This window comes from Prosopis cineraria, unplaced genomic scaffold (genome assembly GCF_029017545.1).
Source record: "Prosopis cineraria cultivar Desert tree isolate PC_DT_omini unplaced genomic scaffold, ASM2901754v1 PC6, whole genome shotgun sequence".
In the NCBI taxonomy this organism is placed as follows: Eukaryota; Viridiplantae; Streptophyta; class Magnoliopsida; order Fabales; family Fabaceae; genus Prosopis; species Prosopis cineraria.
Window position 1 is genome coordinate 33,063,349 of NW_026555337.1, and position 8,249 is coordinate 33,071,597.

Consider the following 8,249-nt stretch of genomic DNA (forward strand, 5'->3'; position numbering starts at 1 on the left):
TGCAAAAATCGTATATCTCTACTTTTGGCTTCTCTCTCACCCCATGTTGGTTTACAAAGAAATTAAAAAGAATGGAACAAATGAAAAATTCTTTTTTTGTTTTTTTTTTTTAACAAAAAAAAAGTTTTGACAAATTGGGTCATAATAACCCGCTCAAAAAATTAGGTTTTAAAGAGTAAGAAAAAAAGAATTATATACCTCGTAAATGATATGCCTTTTTGTGCATCTCTCTTTTCCTAACTATTAGATAGAATGTACAGTCATATATCCCCACTTCCCATTTACTGCAGCAGGGATACTATATGGGATCCAAGTCTGTCGATTTGGTCATCGATTGTGCCACTGCCACCCAAAGGTTCTTTTCTCTTTCTCTCGTCTCTTCTTCCTTAAATCATGGGCCTTCCTCTTTTCGTATCTTACGCTGGATTCAATCTTTATTACTAACAAAAGTCTATTGATAAGAATTTAATTTATAGCTCGTAAGATTATAAAATTAAATTTTATTATTAATATAAACAATTTATTGTTGAGCATGATAAGTGATTATTTTATAATTAAATAAGTATGAATTTTGATTTAGATTTGATTATATTTATTAAGATTTTATATCTATCTAACTAATATTTATATATTTTTTTTCATCACTTAATTATAAGATAAAAAAATTTAATATAAAATCTACTTATCACTTAATTATTTATATTGATATATGGACGACGAAATTTGCAAGCAATTGCAAGAGAAGTTGAAGAAAAACAAAGGCAAAGAAAAGATAATATCATATATATATAAAAGAAAAGATAATATCATATATATATATATATATATGTATATGTATATATATAAAAGGAAGGAGACGGAGGTAAAAATGTTATATATATATATATATTAGAGTCTCACGTCAAAAAGAAATAAAAGAAAGAACCTTCACTTTAATCATAAATACTCCTTCCATTAAGAGGAGAGTCATCCAATCACTTATCTGAATATCTCAAGAATTTTCTCTAAGATATTTGGAGCTCGTAGAAGCATTTTAAAAGCTGAAAATAAGATTGTTAAGGAGTTCTATAAATCATAATTATTTCTTTTCTACTCTTTAATTTTTTTTGTGATTATTTTTTATGATTGGGGATTTTAGAATGGTTTTATTTGATTTTATTATGTATTTCTAAATTACCCAATTGGGGTAAGGATGTAGCTCAATTGGAGAGCTATTTTTCTATTTCCTTTATTTTGACTCTTTGCATTTATATTTATGAATATTTTTGTTTTTTTAATTATATTATTTCTCTTATTCTTCATATTGATTTAATGACTGACTACTATTTAATCAAATCTATGGATAATCTTGATGGACTGAAAGATGAAGAAAGAACCTAGATCCAGAAAAATAGACATAAATAACTAGGCTATGGATAGTTTTGAAAATTTGTGGTGATTTAAACTATAGCTTCATGGTTTAATTAGTTGCTTGGGTATCGTGGAAACGAATTCAAAGCTAATTAGAAAGGAACTAATAATTCGGAAGAATATTAGGATATTTTAGGAATAGTTATCACTATAATTAATCAGAGTCAACTCAAAGAGTAACATATAGGGTGAATCCTAAACCCCAATGCTTCAAGTGATTATATTTTTATCATCATTATTTTCTTGATTTATTTTTATTCTTTACATTTTCATCAAAATTATCCATTTTATTTATTCTTCTTGAACTATTAATTATTTAAATTAGTATAAGTATAACTTCCTTGTAGGTTCGACCCTGAAATACTTTGAGTAATTTATTACTATGATCTCGTACACTTGTGAGAGTAATCAAGTTTTTAGCACCATTGTCAGGGAAGTCACAAATTTACTAACTATTTAATTTTTAGTTCATTTTAATTTTAATTTTTAATTTTTTTTCTTTTATTATTTTTTATGCAACTAAGAAGTTCTGGTGTCTTAAATTTGATTCCTATTAATCTAAAAATTGAACAGTTTTGCAAGAAAAATAGATCTCAAAGAAGATAAAAGATGAGTGATGCAACTATTCTAGAGCTATCCATTATATTTAGAGATATTCAACGCCCATTCATCACATCTAATCCGTCATGCATCCACTGAGTACCAGAGTGCGTAATTATGAATTTAGAAATATTCACTTAAATGCGTTAACTAATTTCAACAGGCACCAAACTGAAGATGCGTTGGATTTTATACTAAAATTTTATGTGGTAATTGATACACTATCGCTAAATAATCTATCAGATGATGATTTAAAGCTGTGTTGCTTTCCTTAATGTTTAAAAGGAGAAGCTCGCCAATGTCTTTTACGATTACCAGAAACTTCCATAAGCTCTTTGGATGGAGATGTATGAGCAATTTATATTGAAATATTATTCTCCTCAGAAGGCTTCAGAATTAAGGGACAATAATCACTTCTTCTTACAGTAAAATAGTGAATTGTTCCATAAGGCTTGGGAACATTATAATCTCTTCATAAGCTAATGTCCCCATCACTAATTTCCACACATATTCTTGATGGATTTTTTTATGATGGGCTTAATGTTGAATGCTAATTAGAAGTTGATAATGCAGCTAAAGGTGATCCAAGTAATATGACAGTTGAAGAAAGGGAGGAGATTTATAAAATGCTAGCAGCAAATTCAAGACAGAAGGCAATTCGAGGAACGAAGGCGATGATTAATGAAGTTTCTATATCAAATGTCTCACATGAACTATGGGATTTAACAAAGAGTTTAAATTTATTATTGAAAAATTTTAGTTCTGTTAATTCCCTTTCTTCTACTAATAATTCTCTTCATACAGGTTGTGATGGTGACTATGTGGAGGAGGCTAATTATATGGGAGCTAGTAATGATCAAGTTAATCCAAAGATGACCCACACTTCAACACATACAACCCTAGATGGAGAAATCATCCAAATTTCTCTCAGAAGAATTCCTCCACTCAAGGGCCACAAGCACAGCCAAGTTTCTAACAACAAAGAAACACAATTGAGGATTGTACAATAAAGTTGGAGGAGTCTTTGGCTCAAATGGCGACTTACTAAGTAAATAGCATGAAGAGCATTAATCAAGAGATTGACCAACTTAAACAAGCAGTTGCTTCAACTCAAGCTTCTGTAAAGAATGTAGAATCTCAAATGGGTAATTCTTTGAGGAATATGGAGACTCAAATAAACAATTTGGCTAGCTTAATTAGTGAAAAGAGTCAAAATAAACTTTCAAGCAATACTGAAGTCAATCCGCGAGAGCAAGTCATGGTAGTCACTATATAGAATGGTAAAGAACCCTAAGAGGTCGATAATGGAGATAAAAGTGGCCATTCTCCCTCTAAAGCCAAACCTCATATACTTCCATTCCATACCCTGAGCGCCTTCAAAAAAAATTTAGATGTAGGCTTCCAAAAATTCCTTGAGATGTTTAAGAAAATTCAAATCAATATCCCCTTTATAGAGGCATTGGCAAAGATTCTTGCCTATGCCAAATACATCAAAGAACTAGTTTCAAATAAGAAAAAATTAGAAGAATATACCATGGTTACACTTACAAAAGAGGGTAGTGCTATTCTACAAAAAAAGCTACCACCAAATTGAAAGATTCAAGGAGTTTCACTATTTCTTGTGATATTGGTTCTAATATTATTGAAAATTGTTTATGTGATTTGGATGCGAGTGTTAACTTAATGCCTTATTCTTTATGCAAGAAACTTGGTATAACAAATATCAAGCTGATCAATGTGACTCTTCAATTTGCAAATAGATCACTCAAATATCCTTATGTTGTAGTTGAGGATGTCATAATGAAAGTTGGTAAACTTTATATTCCTATAGATTTTATTATTTTAGATATTGAGGATAATTGAAATGTCTCACTTATATTAGGAAGACCATTTTTAGCCACTAGAGGTGCCTTAATTAATGTGCTTAAGGGAGAATTAATATTCAAAGTAGGCAAGGAAAATGAGATATTTAAATTTACTAAAGCTACCAACCTCTCTATTTTTTTAGAAATCTTTATGCAGCATACAGGTGACACAAGAAGAGGAGAAATATCTAAAGGACCCTCCCTTACATACTTTAGAAAATAAAGAGGAGGAAATTAGCAATGGAGAAAGGAGGGAGTTACAAAGGCAACCTAAAGATCTACTCACTAATCCTCACAAATGTTCTACCACTCATATATAGGAGTCAAATTGAAAAGTCCCTTGCTCATTAACAAGAACCCTCTCCAAGGGGAAGATAAATGTTGGTTGGGATAAGAAGGTGTCTTCTAATTCAGGAGGACAAGGATTCCTACCATACTCAGAAGGTGTCTCTTGATTTTTATAGTAGTGTCTAGCTATAGACATTAAATGTAGCGCTTGTCGGGAGGCAATCCAATTTTGTTTTTGTTTCCTTTTCTTTGTTATTTTAATTTTGTTTTAATTTTTTTACCATCTATTATCCTCGTAAAATTTCATTTGATCACTAAGACCCCCTTTGAGATGAATTGCAAGATCATAATACTTAAAAGGAAGCTTCTTAAAGGTTATTAAAGTCACATCAAAGCAAATTAAACCAGGGAAGTTTCAGTTCCTTTATCTATTTTCTTTTCTACAAACATTGAGGACAATGTGAAATTTAAGTATGAGGGAGGGTATATTATGATAATTTTCTATTACTTATGATGTTGTAATTTTCTTAACAATTTACATGCTGTAATTGGCATAATTCCTAAAAATTTAAAATTTTTAGAAATTTTTGCTTTTGTGCACTATTTTATTTAGTTGTATAACTATTATGGGCAACTATGTGTTTGAGAAAGAATTTAAGGTTGCCAATATCCCATAGGAGTTTATTAAAAATATACTTAATGCACGGAATATCTATCATATTTATTCATGTCTATACTTGGAAAGCTAACACCTTGCAAAGTAGTTAAAAAGAGGAAATAATCCTATAAAAAATGAAAAAAAAACAAAAAAAATGCTGAGTACCTACACCGCTGATGCCAACTAGGCTTAATAATCGGGGACCTTCATCACCAATGTTAGCCTTCATGTCAAATAGCTTAGTAAGTATGAAGAGTGTGCTAATAAAATTTTCAAGTCTGAGTAACTAAGCCCTTGTATCGCCAATATGAGGGTTTGCATCAAAAGGACCTAAGGATTATCAAAAGAAGAAAGGCAATTCATGAATAGCTAATAATGGTGACCCCATGTGAATACTGTATTTTGTCCAGACATTTTCTTTTAATACAGTGATAATAATAAATTAAACAAAAAATGAAGTTCTAATAATATAAAAATAAATTTTAATTAAATAGGGTTTGGCTACATTTTTTGCCTAGATAATCTTTTGTTAGCTAGAATGTTACTTCTTTCTGATTTGTTAAAACAAGTAGTTTAAAAATAATAATAATGTTTTCCTTTTAAAATGAAAAAATCTAGAGTTAAGATAAAATACTTTTTTAAGAAGTAAGAAAATTTGGAATTGAGAAAAGATCTTCTATCCTAGATAATCTTCTTTTTAAAAAAAATAATAAAAAATCAATCAAGAAATTAGAACTTAAAATTGATAGTTAAACAAATCAAACAAAACCTTTAAAAAATATTTTCCTTTTAAAATTTAAAAATAAAAAAAAATCTAGATTTAAAATAAGATACTTCATTCTATATATTTTATTTTAAATTAAGTATATGACATGTAAAAAAAGTAATAAATATCATAAAAAGAGAAAAGAATTTTTTTAGACTAAAAGGTTAAATGCTACAGTGCAGCATTCAACTTTTAGTCCCTACACGTCTCTTGTTTCTTAGAGAGGAAAACAATAGAGCCTTCCCTGATCGTGCAGAGAGGAGAAATAGCATCAGCTCACTTCCTGTCTCTTTATAGTTGCGCCTCAGAGGTTAGAAAGTAGAGTCAGTCACGCAAACACCGCTCCCCTCACATGCAAACCCGGTCAGCCCTTCCCTATGTCTGCTTTCAAGATTAGACCGAGAAATAGAGCAAGAAGAGGAAAGATCAAAGATAATATTGATAAAGGCTGACTCTGCAGATGAAATTTGGGTGAGGAAGGAGCAGCCGAATCAAGTCACAGTTCATAGATTTGGGTGATTCAGGTATGATATGGGTTTGCTATATAAAAAAGGGAGGTCGAAAAAAATAGAGAGGGGGCGATTGAGGGAGGAGGAGCGATTTAAGAGAAGAAGCAAGGATTAGAAGGCTAAGGGAAGGTAAGGCAAATATTAAGCACAGATAGGGAAGAAAGAGCATCAAAACATCATCAAGTATAGTAAGATTACATTTTTTTTCTTCATTTATTCTATGACTCCTCTGTCTTCCTATTGCTATTTGTTCTTAAGATTTTGAATTTTGGGGTTTGTCTCAACAAAGGAAAAAAAATAGATGGAATGGGAAATTTTTGGGTTCATATGCTCTGGTTGGTTTGCTGTTTTTTTTCTGTTCGTGATAAATTTTCCCTTTTGTCATTTAATCATATATAAACTTGCTTCTCGCTACACATTTGGTTGCTGTATGAAGAAATTTGGAGAATATGTTATGGATATTGCCTTATTGAAATCATGTTTTGGTTTACCACTCTTAAAGCAATGGTCTTATTAATTCTAAAAATCCTCTTCTTTAGTTGTAAGGGAATGTGATTTTCTTGAACCCAGGTCTTGGTTTTATGAACTTGAAAGCCATGGGACTTATACGTGTTTTAGCCTTATAAGGATGTTCTTATTGTGATTGATCATTTGATGTTCCTACACCGATTTGCTGAATGTGAAAGCTTTTTTTTTTGTGTTATTTTTGTTTCTCTTTTATTTGGTAAATGGTGTGATGGGATCCTCTTGGTGATCAAGGTTAAAGAATTTTCAAATTGTCTTCACAGTGTGAAAGAATGTGTAACCTAGTGGAAAGATTCCAAATATTGACCTTTTGTTGTTTCTAAATTTCATGGCTGGGTTTCTCTATAAAATATATAAGACAAGTTAAAAAATAGAGATGAATGAAATAATTTGACCATTTTGCCAAAAATCATAATCTTTTCCTTCTCTTGAACATTATAGAGATGATAATTTGTTTTTTTTTAAGCTAATTATCTTGTCTTTTAACTATATTTTAACAGTCATTTACTTATCTATTTTAGATTTTTGCCATGAGCGACATTAAGTCCTCATGAGTACTTAGGTTGTATCTACGTGTAGGGATATTAAATCTCTACGTGTACTAATATTGATTATATCTTGCGTTTGTATATCAAGAATATTTTTTATTCTTTATTTATCAAAATTTAAAAAAAAAAAAAAGAACAGTGGGAAGGCAAGTTATTCATTTTATCTTTCTATAACAGTACTAAGTCATCATAGATATTTTGATATTGATCAATAAAATTGTAAATAATAATAAATTGCCACAGGATTTGGTTTAAAATTATCTCCAAGAATTTACTATCTAAACAGTGGTTTATTTCAAACTCATTTTTTTAGGCTAATAATGAATCAAAATGAATTAAATAGAAATTAAATAATAAGTTTTTAAAATATAATAAACAATTATTATTATTTATTTATGTTTTTATCTTTTAACAATAACAATGACCATAATGACAAGAAATAAAACATAATGATAAATAAATTAAATCATGATATGCAATTGAATAATAAATAATTATTTATTTCTTTTTACCTCACCTTTTCTATCATGAGTATGCCCATGAGTAACAATAAGTCTCTATAGGCACATTAAATAAAAAAAAATTAAAGTTACTTTTTTTATGTTGACGGAACCAATCTCCAAAGTAAATCTTCAAAACATAAAATGAGAGTAAGAAAGTAAGGCTAAGTTATCTTTGCAAATTAAAATACGCCTACCCATATTTTAGAAAATTGTTTTGTTTGTAATTGTTAAATTATTTTCATTTAACGTTCCCTTTTCATGAAAATCATAAAGAAAACCATTGATACTAATTTCTATTCTAAATTACGTGGACTTTGATCCCTATAAAAGGATACGTTGGCCTCAAAAGTTAATTTTGAATCAAGTCCCCTAGTAACTAAATAATTTTTTTGTTTTCATTTTATACACAATTGAATAGGCATTAAGATAATTGACCATATGATTTTTGCACAATGAGTTTAAGGTAACCGTTCATACAAACGGATGTTATGGGGTGCCTAACACCTTCCTCACACATAAGTGACCCCCAAACCTATATTGATTTTCACATACTATCCTTTCCATTTTCTTTTAAAGG

At 29.7% G+C, this 8,249-nt stretch overlaps 1 non-coding gene across 1 annotated transcript; it reads right to left on the reverse strand.

Moving 5' to 3' along the window:
• Window positions 1-2,404: 2,404 nt before the first annotated feature.
• Window positions 2,405-2,510, reverse strand: LOC129314743 (small nucleolar RNA R71). Its single transcript, XR_008594251.1, has one exon. It is a non-coding gene; the product is annotated as a small nucleolar RNA R71 (small nucleolar RNA).
• Window positions 2,511-8,249: the final 5,739 nt, after the last annotated feature.